The 9,754-nt window shown below is 53.4% G+C and overlaps 1 long non-coding RNA gene across 4 annotated transcripts; it reads right to left on the bottom strand.

The window, feature by feature from the left end:
• Positions 1-7,553, bottom strand: LOC136992487 (uncharacterized). Of its 4 annotated transcripts, none has more exons than XR_010884774.1 (7): positions 7,436-7,553; positions 5,774-5,901; positions 5,193-5,356; positions 4,810-4,995; positions 3,160-4,421; positions 1,404-2,750; positions 1-1,287 (listed from the first exon to the last, which is right to left on the bottom strand). It is a non-coding gene; the product is annotated as an uncharacterized lncRNA (long non-coding RNA). The 4 variants fall into 4 exon arrangements; XR_010884775.1 differs by having other exon boundaries at positions 1-2,750; positions 3,160-3,348; positions 4,303-4,421; XR_010884772.1 differs by having other exon boundaries at positions 1-2,750.
• Between the last annotated feature and the right edge of the window lie 2,201 nt (positions 7,554-9,754).

Genomic DNA, 9,754 nt, shown 5'->3' with positions numbered 1-9,754 from the left:
TAAGTGCAAAGAATAAAGCAACTGTTTATTGTTTTACTGCACAGAAACAACACCTGGGCATGAGTCTGCCATGCTTCCCCTTATCCTGTGACACCTGAAGAATCATGACCACACCAGCATTCATCCATCCATCAGGGAAGGGTCAGCTCCTGCTGCTGCCCTTGTTGTGGCAGGTGTCTGAGTAGCTGACAGCCTACCCCCTCCGCTTTTTCCTTCAGGCATAGGATCCAGCTCTGAGAGTTGAGAGGAAAAGGCCTGATCTTGCCTGCCTGTGCTTCTGCCCTACCCCAAGCTAGAGCCCTGCAGGACACTTTCACAGCGCTCAGCTCACTCATCACATCGCCAGTCTCGGTGTGATGGGCCTGAGCCACACGAAACCCAGACCCTCAGGTCAGCACACATGGCTGAACGCTGGGTACAGGGGAAAGTTACAAACCCCAAAGGAGGGTTCGCAGCCTGCTGCTTAGGCTTCAGGGCTTACAGTTTATTATCCAAGGATTTAGCCCTTTTCGTTTATCAGTAAGCTGTAAACCCTGCACCCTAAGTGACAAACTGCAAATCTTGGAATGCAAATGGTTGCCAAGGCTTTAAAATTATGGATGAGGTTGGATTTTAAATTCTGCGCCCTGACTGCTAAATGAGCAAACTGTAAACTCTGACTGATAAAGACTGAGCCCCACAAAATAAAGTAATACACCATAACTCCTGAGTGACAGAACCTCAACAACAAACTAAACAATAAACCTTAAGTGAAAAACTTCAAACCCTCAGCTTTAAGCAAGAAACACCAAAGCACCCATGAGCGTGAGAACCATACAGAGGAGCCATGGGGTTTTGCCCACAGTTAAGAAGTTTCCCCTTCAGTTAGAAGGGCAGCAGAACAGGAAGACATGCACCAAAATCATGTGACAGTTGCTGTTTATAGGCTTGGTTTTAGCCACCATTCAAATGCGAGCATGTGCAAGAATCACACCACTGGACTGTACTAAGCTGCACTTCCACTGAACCTACCTGAAACACTGCAAGCACTAATTCATCTCTGTTACAGACAATTAAATTTTTGGTCCTCTCAGCTCCATGGGCAAACAGCCACAGTCAATGACACCAGTAACCACCTAGGGCAAAAACAGTTTCCACCTCCCAGCCCTGCTCACATACAGTGCAGTCCCAGGACTTAGCTGTGTCCACGCTGCAAGTCAGAGCTCATCCTCCATGGCCAGCCACAGATCTCCACAGAGCTCCCAGCTGCGTCAACACTCCTTCGACTGCTAGACTATACCTCAGCACCTGCAAAGCAGCCAGAACAGTTACTGAGAGGCACAGCCCTCCTAGAACTACTCCCTAGTCCAAGGCCCGTAATTGTTTCCACAGTTACGGCTGACCCTCTGTGCTGTTTCACTCACCCTCTCTGGCTCCATTTGATCGCCGGGACGTCACAGCAACCCTCACATACAGTCAGGCTCGGTCAGTCACCTGGCCACCTCCAGCCTTCGGTAGATGATACGCCTCAGGGAAACTGCCACTGACAGACACTCTCAGAAAGCGCTGTCCAGCCAAGGCAGGATAAAAACTAAGGCCTCCAAAAACTCCAAACTCTGGAGAGACTGAGCTAATGGGAAACTGACTCTGGCCAGGACAGTGACAGGAGGAGGATTTTGCTTCACTCGCTCAGGCTGCCTAGTGGACAACAAAAGTGGCCCAAGTCAGACAGATACTGCTGGAAAGCCCTATGACATAACAGTGTGCCAGAAAGCAGAGTCGAGCACAGGCTCCTGGAAGAGGAGCAGAGCAAGGCTGATGTAGGGAAGATACCAGCTTGCATAAAGGCAGACCTGACAGAAAAGTGGGCCCGATGCCAGCACCACAACCACAACTTGAGCTGCACTGCGCGGCAGCCCTGTCTGCGCACAGGCAGACAAGATGCAGTAACTGCAGGCCGCGCTGATGAGTAGGACAGACGACAACAGCAGCTCCAAACAGCCCTACCATGAGCACCTGCCTTACCACCCGAGTACTCGGAGCCTCTGCTGCTCTCTGCCTCCGTGACACCTTCCTTCCCCAGGAGCCTCTTCACTGCCTACTACATCCCCCACCGCATCTCTGGCCCGTTAGCGCCCCCCCACTGCACATCCACAGCCCTCTGCACACAGAGTCCCTGCAGAGGTGTCTCACGTGACCCGAGCCAGGCAGATCGATGGGACCCACTGGTCGCTGCTGGCACTGGCCCGAGTGACAGGGAAAGAAAGAGAAGGGTGGCGAGCTGGACAGAGGGACAGGGACCGGAACTGGATGGATCCCGTCAGCCCGGAACAGCTCTCGCCACGCTCCAACCCCACTCGCCTGCCGAGCACGCAGAGCTCTCTGCACACCACTGTGCCCAAAGTCCACTTGTGGGCCTGCTTGCCTGTCTGCCTACGGCTCCAGGGTGCCTGCATCTGCCAGAGCGAGGGTGCGTGCACAGGTCTGGACTGGGGAGAAACCTTGTGTTCAGTGACAGTATTTTACTGCTCCTTGTGCCTTAGCCCCTTTCAGATGCTTAACCCCAATTTCTCTCAGCCCTTAACAACTTCAGTACGTTCATGGCACCTAGTTTTTCCACATGCTCCAATCTTCCTTGCTCTTTCCTGTCCTGCTCAAAAACCCTCCCAGACCCTGTCTGTACTTACGTGCTTCCTTAAAACAGTACCACCGAAATCAACAAAATGGGCTGAGCTGCTCCTCTTCAACTTGCCGGCCCTCAGAACGTTAGTCTGCAAATAAATCAAACCACCAAGGTCACTGCGAGAGTCTCGTTTTGGAGCTCCCCCCCCCCCCAAAGCTTTCACAATGGTCCCCTAACCCAGGCAAACGCAGATCCTCCCTTAAGCACTGTAACAGTTTTTATTCTGGGGTCCCGAGTTGCTGTTACGACATTAAGCAGCAAAGCAAGGCAAAGACAGCTGGGGTCACGGCTTACCCATCTAGCCACGAAAATTCTTATTTGAGGCCTCACTGCTTTTTCCTGGTAAACAGACCAAAATAAAGCTCCAAAGAGGCAGCTGAGGCTTCACATGGGCCTTGCGGCCCTGCTAGCAACAGCAATGCTGTAGCAACTGGGCTACCGGTCGCTGTTCCCCCCCCCCCCCTTTGCTGGTCTATGAATTGCGGCTTATTACTCACAAGTCCAGTAAGGACGCGGCCAACCCTCCTACGGCCAAAGGCTCCTTGTCAGGACCAGGCGGAGAACCTTTCCGCTGGCGTTTCGATTCTCCTGGCTGCTCTTGACATGTGATAACTTACGAAGGGCTGAGGACGGTGGCCTGTAGTTCTTCATGGCAGCACGCAGTTGTTCCCCGATGTTCTGAACACCTAGGATTAACACAGTTCATAAATACAAAAATACTACCGCTACAGGGTGTAAAGCCAAGCTAAAATTTCTGCAGCCAAAGAAAACCTCTTCGCGTCTGACAAAACAAGCCGTGTGCATCAGCGCCTATAGCTCAAGGCTAGCAACCCCTCCCGGGCGACGTTCTTCTGGCAGGCTGCGTACCCGAACTCCTCCGTCTTGCCTAAGAGTCTCTGCTGGGACATAACAACTTTGTCAGCCAGTGCTTGTTGATGGAGGCATAGTAAAATCCATCGCCCTACAAAAGTATAAAGCAAAGCAAAAACCCCCAAAACCATTCAAAACTCTGCAGAAAATCATAAGAATCCAAAGTTGTTTATAAGCACAAAAAACGGATCTCTATACACGCACACAAGCAAGGTAAACGAGAATACGCAAGCCACAAATACCGCCTCCCCCAACCCCTCTTTTGGAAGCTATGTCGACAGTCAGGCTTGCTGTGAAAGGGAAGGTAGACTAAAAGTAGCCGCTAGAGATTAATCTTTCAGAAACCTTCTGCGTCCACGTTTTTGGCACAACTGTGCTCTGTCAGTTCAGACACGCACAAGAAGATCCACTTCTTGTGACGCTTGCACAGTAAAGCCCCCACTGCGCCCCGCTCGTTAAGATTAGTGCCCACTGTGCCACTTGTAGAGATGATACTCTGCTGTCTATTCGCTTCCCTGACATTAGCTACTACAAAGGGAATTGAGCAGATGGGATTGCCTCGGTGCTCTGAAAGGGAAAAGCCTCAAAGACAGTTACCAACCAGACTGCTGCTAAACACTCTTTCTCACAGCTGGAGAATTTCTGTTCTGGCCCCAAAGGGGGATGCAAGGATGATGCTACTGGCACCCACTTTTCCTTACTGCTGTTTTCTAACAGTGCTGCTCCCACAGAATCAGCAGATGTGGAAAGTATTACTGAAAAAGGCTTGCCTTGTCCTGGGAGTTTGAGGGCAGCAGATTTTACAGCCATTTCTTCCAGTCCAGTGAAAGCAGTGTCACGTTCCTTGTTCCGTTCCTGACTCCTTTCCAGGAATTTCCACCACGGCCTGCTGATACCGGCAAAGCTACGTTAACACTGCTGGAGGAAATTAAATCCTCCTAAAACTGCTTTAAGTTGGAACTGATGAGAAGGAGCCTTAACTCCACAAGGCTTTAACCTTTCTTCTGTCTGCTGTCTTCCCCTTTCCCCAAGTACCATTGCCAGGCATTTAACCTGGGGCTGTGCTAACTGAGCCTTCCTGAAAGCGATCTCTTAATTTTACAATTCGGACACTTCTGTCTCTCTGTCTCTTCAGAGACTCTGGCCACTTGACCACCATTACCCTAAGATAATAGCTTGCTATCTTGTAGTTCTTAAAGTATGATGCTTCATAGACACATAAAGTCACACGTGCAAAAATATACGTACGTAGCATACTTTTTGTAACGCATACAGACCTTCAGACCTTATATGTTGGTGATCTATTAGTCCGACCGCTATTAATGGCGATCCTTCCTCGCCAGGATGAACGGGCTTTCCCTTTTTGGGCGATGCAGACAGCTCTCAGTTGGTTCCGTTTGATTTCATTACTTCAGCTTGCTTACGTTTTTCTGGTCTCTTCAATTTCAGCCATGGCAATTAATCTAAAAATTAAATATGACATCTTTCCCTTTCTACATATGCACATACGATAACAAAACAAAATAGAAACAACCAAAGCAAAACTAAGGCAGATACAGCGAACAATATCCATGGGGTAGGAACAGGTTACTTAGTCTTCAGTGCTGCCTCTGGGAGGCCGAAATAACTAACAGTCATTATCAAGAGTTACCCTACTTACCCACGCCAGAACACCTCCTACTGCAGCAGGTTCTGGTGATATCAAGGGTCTGCTAAAGTGCATTTTTGCTTCCTTGCTTCATCCTGTCCCTTTGGTATTAATCACCAAAAAACTGCTTGTCCAGCTTTTCTCTTCATCAGCATTTGCTACAATTGGTTCCGTCACTGTAACAAAGAAAGAAACTTTACTTCACGGCATTTTATTTGCCGTGAAACACTTAGATTTATGCGTGTTCTTTTTCTCTTTACCGTGTTCTTTTTTCCTCCCCCCCGCCTTCCTTTTCCTTAAAGGAAAGGTCTTAATATAGCACCTTGCATCACACTTTACAGAGTAAACAGTTTGGAAACACGACATACAGCAATTCGGGCTAGGTTATCAGACAGGCAGGCACATCACCTAATACTTACCCACGCCACCTTCCACGAAACCTGATTTTTATTCTGCTTCAGTATTGTTGTTTCTGTTCAGTATCCTTTCTCAAATCCTTGTATATGCACGCTTAACTGACAGTTCTCTCAGTTTTTAGCCACGTGGAAGAATGATAGCACTTAATTTGCCCATTGCTGCTTCAAACCTATTACCTTATTGATACAGCTCCTAGATTCCTCTTATGCTCGGATGCTGGCCTCACAGGTGATGACCAAAATCAACAACCGGATCACTAGGTCTAGCTGCTTTTCTTCAAGATGTCCCCCTTCGGTGGACTACCCTGCCAAACAAACCAAGAAGATTGATGAGGCCGTGAGGTTATCAGATCTTTGGACCACTTTTCCAAGGCTTTCTGGGTGATGTAACCGCTTCTCTTCACATTACTCAAAGCTACATTCATCTATTACTTAAGACTAAAGTGCTTCTATTTTAAGAGAAGATTGTTGTTTATTATATTATATATAATTTATTAAGAAATATACATAATTTATTATATATATAATAGTATATTACTTACACTCCGTAATCTGCTAGGCATCATGTCTAGACCTTTCTGCATTCACAACACTTTCAGTAATTAAAGACAGGAATTAATAGCACCCATTGTCCTATGGGCTGGAGTAAGTCATTCCTCCTGCTCTGAGAAGGTGCCTAAAAGCCATGCTGTTTTCTGTAGCATCACTGGGGCTTCCCATAGCCCAGCAGTGTTCTCTTAGGCTTTTCCTGAGCCTTGTATTTTTTTAGGTTATTCCTTAGCCTGCAATTTTATGTTAATGTTCTCCTTAAGCATTGTGCACAGCATGATTATCCCAGACCAGCCACATCTCGCACGTACAGAGGTTTCTGAGAGGCAGCTCAGAAGAAAAGAGAGAAAAATCTGTTTGTCATCTGTGCACCCACCTGTCAACATTCTTCACCAAAAAGTGCTGTAAATTCCCTTTTTGCTAAAGCGGGACTGAGTCAAGGGGGAGACACAGATCACCCCCCATATTTATTAGGACAACTCACTGCTGTGGGCACTGGGTCTGGGAGTGGTTTTAGGATTGCTTGGGGCTTTAGCACAGAGTTTAGGGGAAGGTCTGGAGTCAGTGACAATGTTGCAGCAGGATCTGGAGGCATTTGAGGGTCTGTGGGGGTGTGGGGGCAGGGGATGGTTTAATGGCTTTGAGGGGGGGCTGGTTGCAGTAAGGGTGGGAATCTGCAGAGCCCTCAGGGCAGGGGTGCCATCCCAGATGCACAGTGAGTGCATAGGGGTGCTGCATGCGGCTGTCAGCTTTGCAGGAGGAGGCACCGGTCTCCCACCCCACCAGAGGGGAGGAGGAGGAGGAGGAGAGATCTACGAGCTTGCAGAGAACGCCATAAGAGGCAGCAGGAAACTCCCCAAGAGCCCCATATGCTCCTGGAAAGAGCCGTGAAGGACCCTGTGTCCCAGACAAGAGGAGGCATCAGGCTGCTGTGCCACTGCTGGAGACATCCAGACCCCTGTGCAGCATACGAGTGCCTGGGGAGCTGTCAGAAGCAACGGAGGACCCACTGCCACATACAGCACTAAGGAAGCTTATGGTTTTGAGGCAGCTGTACAGGAGGAAGCAGGGCTTTCAATCTCTTGGTGCCCGTGTTGGCTGGCGCCCACACTCTGTGTCTGGGGGTGGGGGAGGCCTCCAGGTGCCTGGGAGCATCATTCTTCTATCCATCTTCTTGCTTGCCTAGCCACAAGTCTCAAGAAAATAACCTGGGGCTGCACCAATCGTACCTGACTCAAATCGACACTCAGCCTGCTGGGTCCAGAGGTTTTAAACCTCCTTGTGACTTACCAGCACTCTCGGGCGTGCCTGCCGCAACAGGAGCCGTCCTCCCACCGACACTGCACCACAAGCTCGCTCCGGGGCCTGCCTGCCTCCCCGCTCCTCCGGGCCGCGTCCGCAGGGCCGAGCGCACGCACCGGCCCGCGCTGGCGAGGAACCGGGGCCCTAAAGGCGACACACGGAACAGGGAAAGTCCTATCCGCGCTCCAGCACACCCTGCCCCGCGCTCCCGGCGCGGCGCCGGGCTCCCGGCGCGGCGCCGGGCCCCCGCCCGCCCCCCCCCCCACGCTCCGCACCGCCGCCTCCACGCACCGACGGCCGCAGCGGGCAGGACACAGCCCGCCACCCGCCGTCACCCGAAGGCCCGCGCTCGCCTCACCGGGGCCCCCAGATCCTCAGCTCCGGGCAGCCTCCGCCCTCACCTGCCGCCGCCGAGCGAAAACGCCGACCCTGCTCGCCGCCATGCTGCTCCCCGCCGCCGCGCATGCGCCGGCCGCCAACGGAGCGCAGCCGTGGCGCTCGAGCACCGCGCATGCGCCGGCCACGGACCAGCTCGAGCGGGAGGGGCGGAGGGAGCGGGGGGGGGAGGCGAGACCCGTAATGGCGCCACCGCGTGCTCGTGGCGCGGCGCTGCAGCCGGCCAGCTCACGCGTGCGAACCGCAGCCTGCCACGGACCCGCGGGGCTTCCACCGCGCAGCGAGCGCCCCGAGGCTGCCCGTGCCTGTGCCCGAGAGAGCGGCGGGGATCAGCGAACAGGCTCTGGTGCTGCCCCGGTGAGAGGGCACCGCGGAGCAGCTCCAAGACGGCACTGCCCGTCCCCGCGACACCAGGAAGCACCGATAAGGAACAGCGTTCTGCGCTACCGGCCTGTGAGCCCCGGAAAAGGGCGACGAGCACGGCCCATTCGCTTACCCGTTACCGAAACGGCGGAGAGTAGCCGCGAACACGGCGACCGGCACCGCGCGCGCGCCGGCTGGCTGCGGTATTCTTTGTACGCGGGGGAGGGCAGTGGTGGCTGCAGTACTGGCGCGTCGACACCCGAGGGCAGCAGTGAGCACGGGAAACCAGCGCGCATGCGCTCTTCTTCGGGGTGCAGTACTGCTCGTTGGACTCTCGGAGGCATCAGTGAGCGCGGCGAAACACAGTGCACATGCGTGCGCGTTTCGTGTGCAGTACTAATTTTTTGACATCCGAGGGCAGCAAGGAGTACGGCGGGAGGCAGTGTGCATGCGTGCAGCTCGTGTGCTTTACTGTTTTTTTGACAGCCAAGGGCAGCAGGGAGTGCGGTTGAATGCAGTGCGCATGTGCGCCCTCGCTGAGGCAACTGGGGATTCTCTGTACCTGTGCGCAGGCCTCCTGCAGGCTCTTTCCACACAGTTAAAGGTACCTGAATGCAATGACCTTGGGAGGTAGTGACACGGGGTGCCTGTGGCTGTTCCAGGGGTGCTCAGGCTGTTTTAGGGTTCTTGGAGAGAAACCATGCTGGTCACATTTCCTCCAGGACTTGCCCTTGTGCTGCATAACAGGACAGCTCTGCAACAAGCCCTCCCAGCACCGCCGCTCCTCATATCTGATGCCTAACTGGCCCCAATCCTGAGCAAAGCTACGAGTACCAGGAGGCCACACAGCCCCTCACACTCCCCCTTGCCTCTCCCATTGTCAAGAGGGACAGCCCCAGCCCCTGGGGCCAACCCTGCCTGGTCACATCAGAGATGTACAACGCTTCCTGCCCTGTACCAGGAAGAAACAGGGACGTTTCAGCATGCCCTGAAGACTAAAAGGGCCGGCCAGAAGCCTAGTGCCGGAGGACTACTACTCCCGGCATGCTGCGCCAAACAACATGGCCGGCCGGAAGCCCAGTGCCAGAACACTACTGCTCCCGGCATGCCGCGCAAAAACCAGCATGGCCGACAGGAAGTCCAGTGCCGGAAGACTACTACTCCCGGCACACCGAGCAAAGCAATATGGCCGTCCGGAAGCCCAGTACCGGAAGACTACTACTCCCGGCATGCCGTGCAAAGCAATATGGCCGACCGGAAGCTCAGTGCCGGAAAACTACTGTTCCCGGCATGCCGCGCAAAAGAACATGGCTGCCTGGAAGTCCAGTGCCGGAAGACTACTGCTCCCGGCATGCCGGGGGCGGGGTGGGGGGGTGGTCGCACCACTCGGTGAAGTTTGACCCTGTGGCGATTCCGTTCCGTTCCGTCCCGCCCACCCCCCCAACACCCCCCCCAGACCCGGAATCGGCTGCTAGGCCCGGAGCGCGGCCCCGCGATCCCCGACACCAGCCCGGGATCCCCCGACACCGCCGCAAGCGTCCTCGCGTC

Source organism: Apteryx mantelli, chromosome 7 (genome assembly GCF_036417845.1).
Source record: "Apteryx mantelli isolate bAptMan1 chromosome 7, bAptMan1.hap1, whole genome shotgun sequence".
Lineage (NCBI taxonomy): Eukaryota > Metazoa > Chordata > Aves > Apterygiformes > Apterygidae > Apteryx > Apteryx mantelli.
This window is presented reverse-complemented; position numbering and strand designations above follow the sequence as displayed.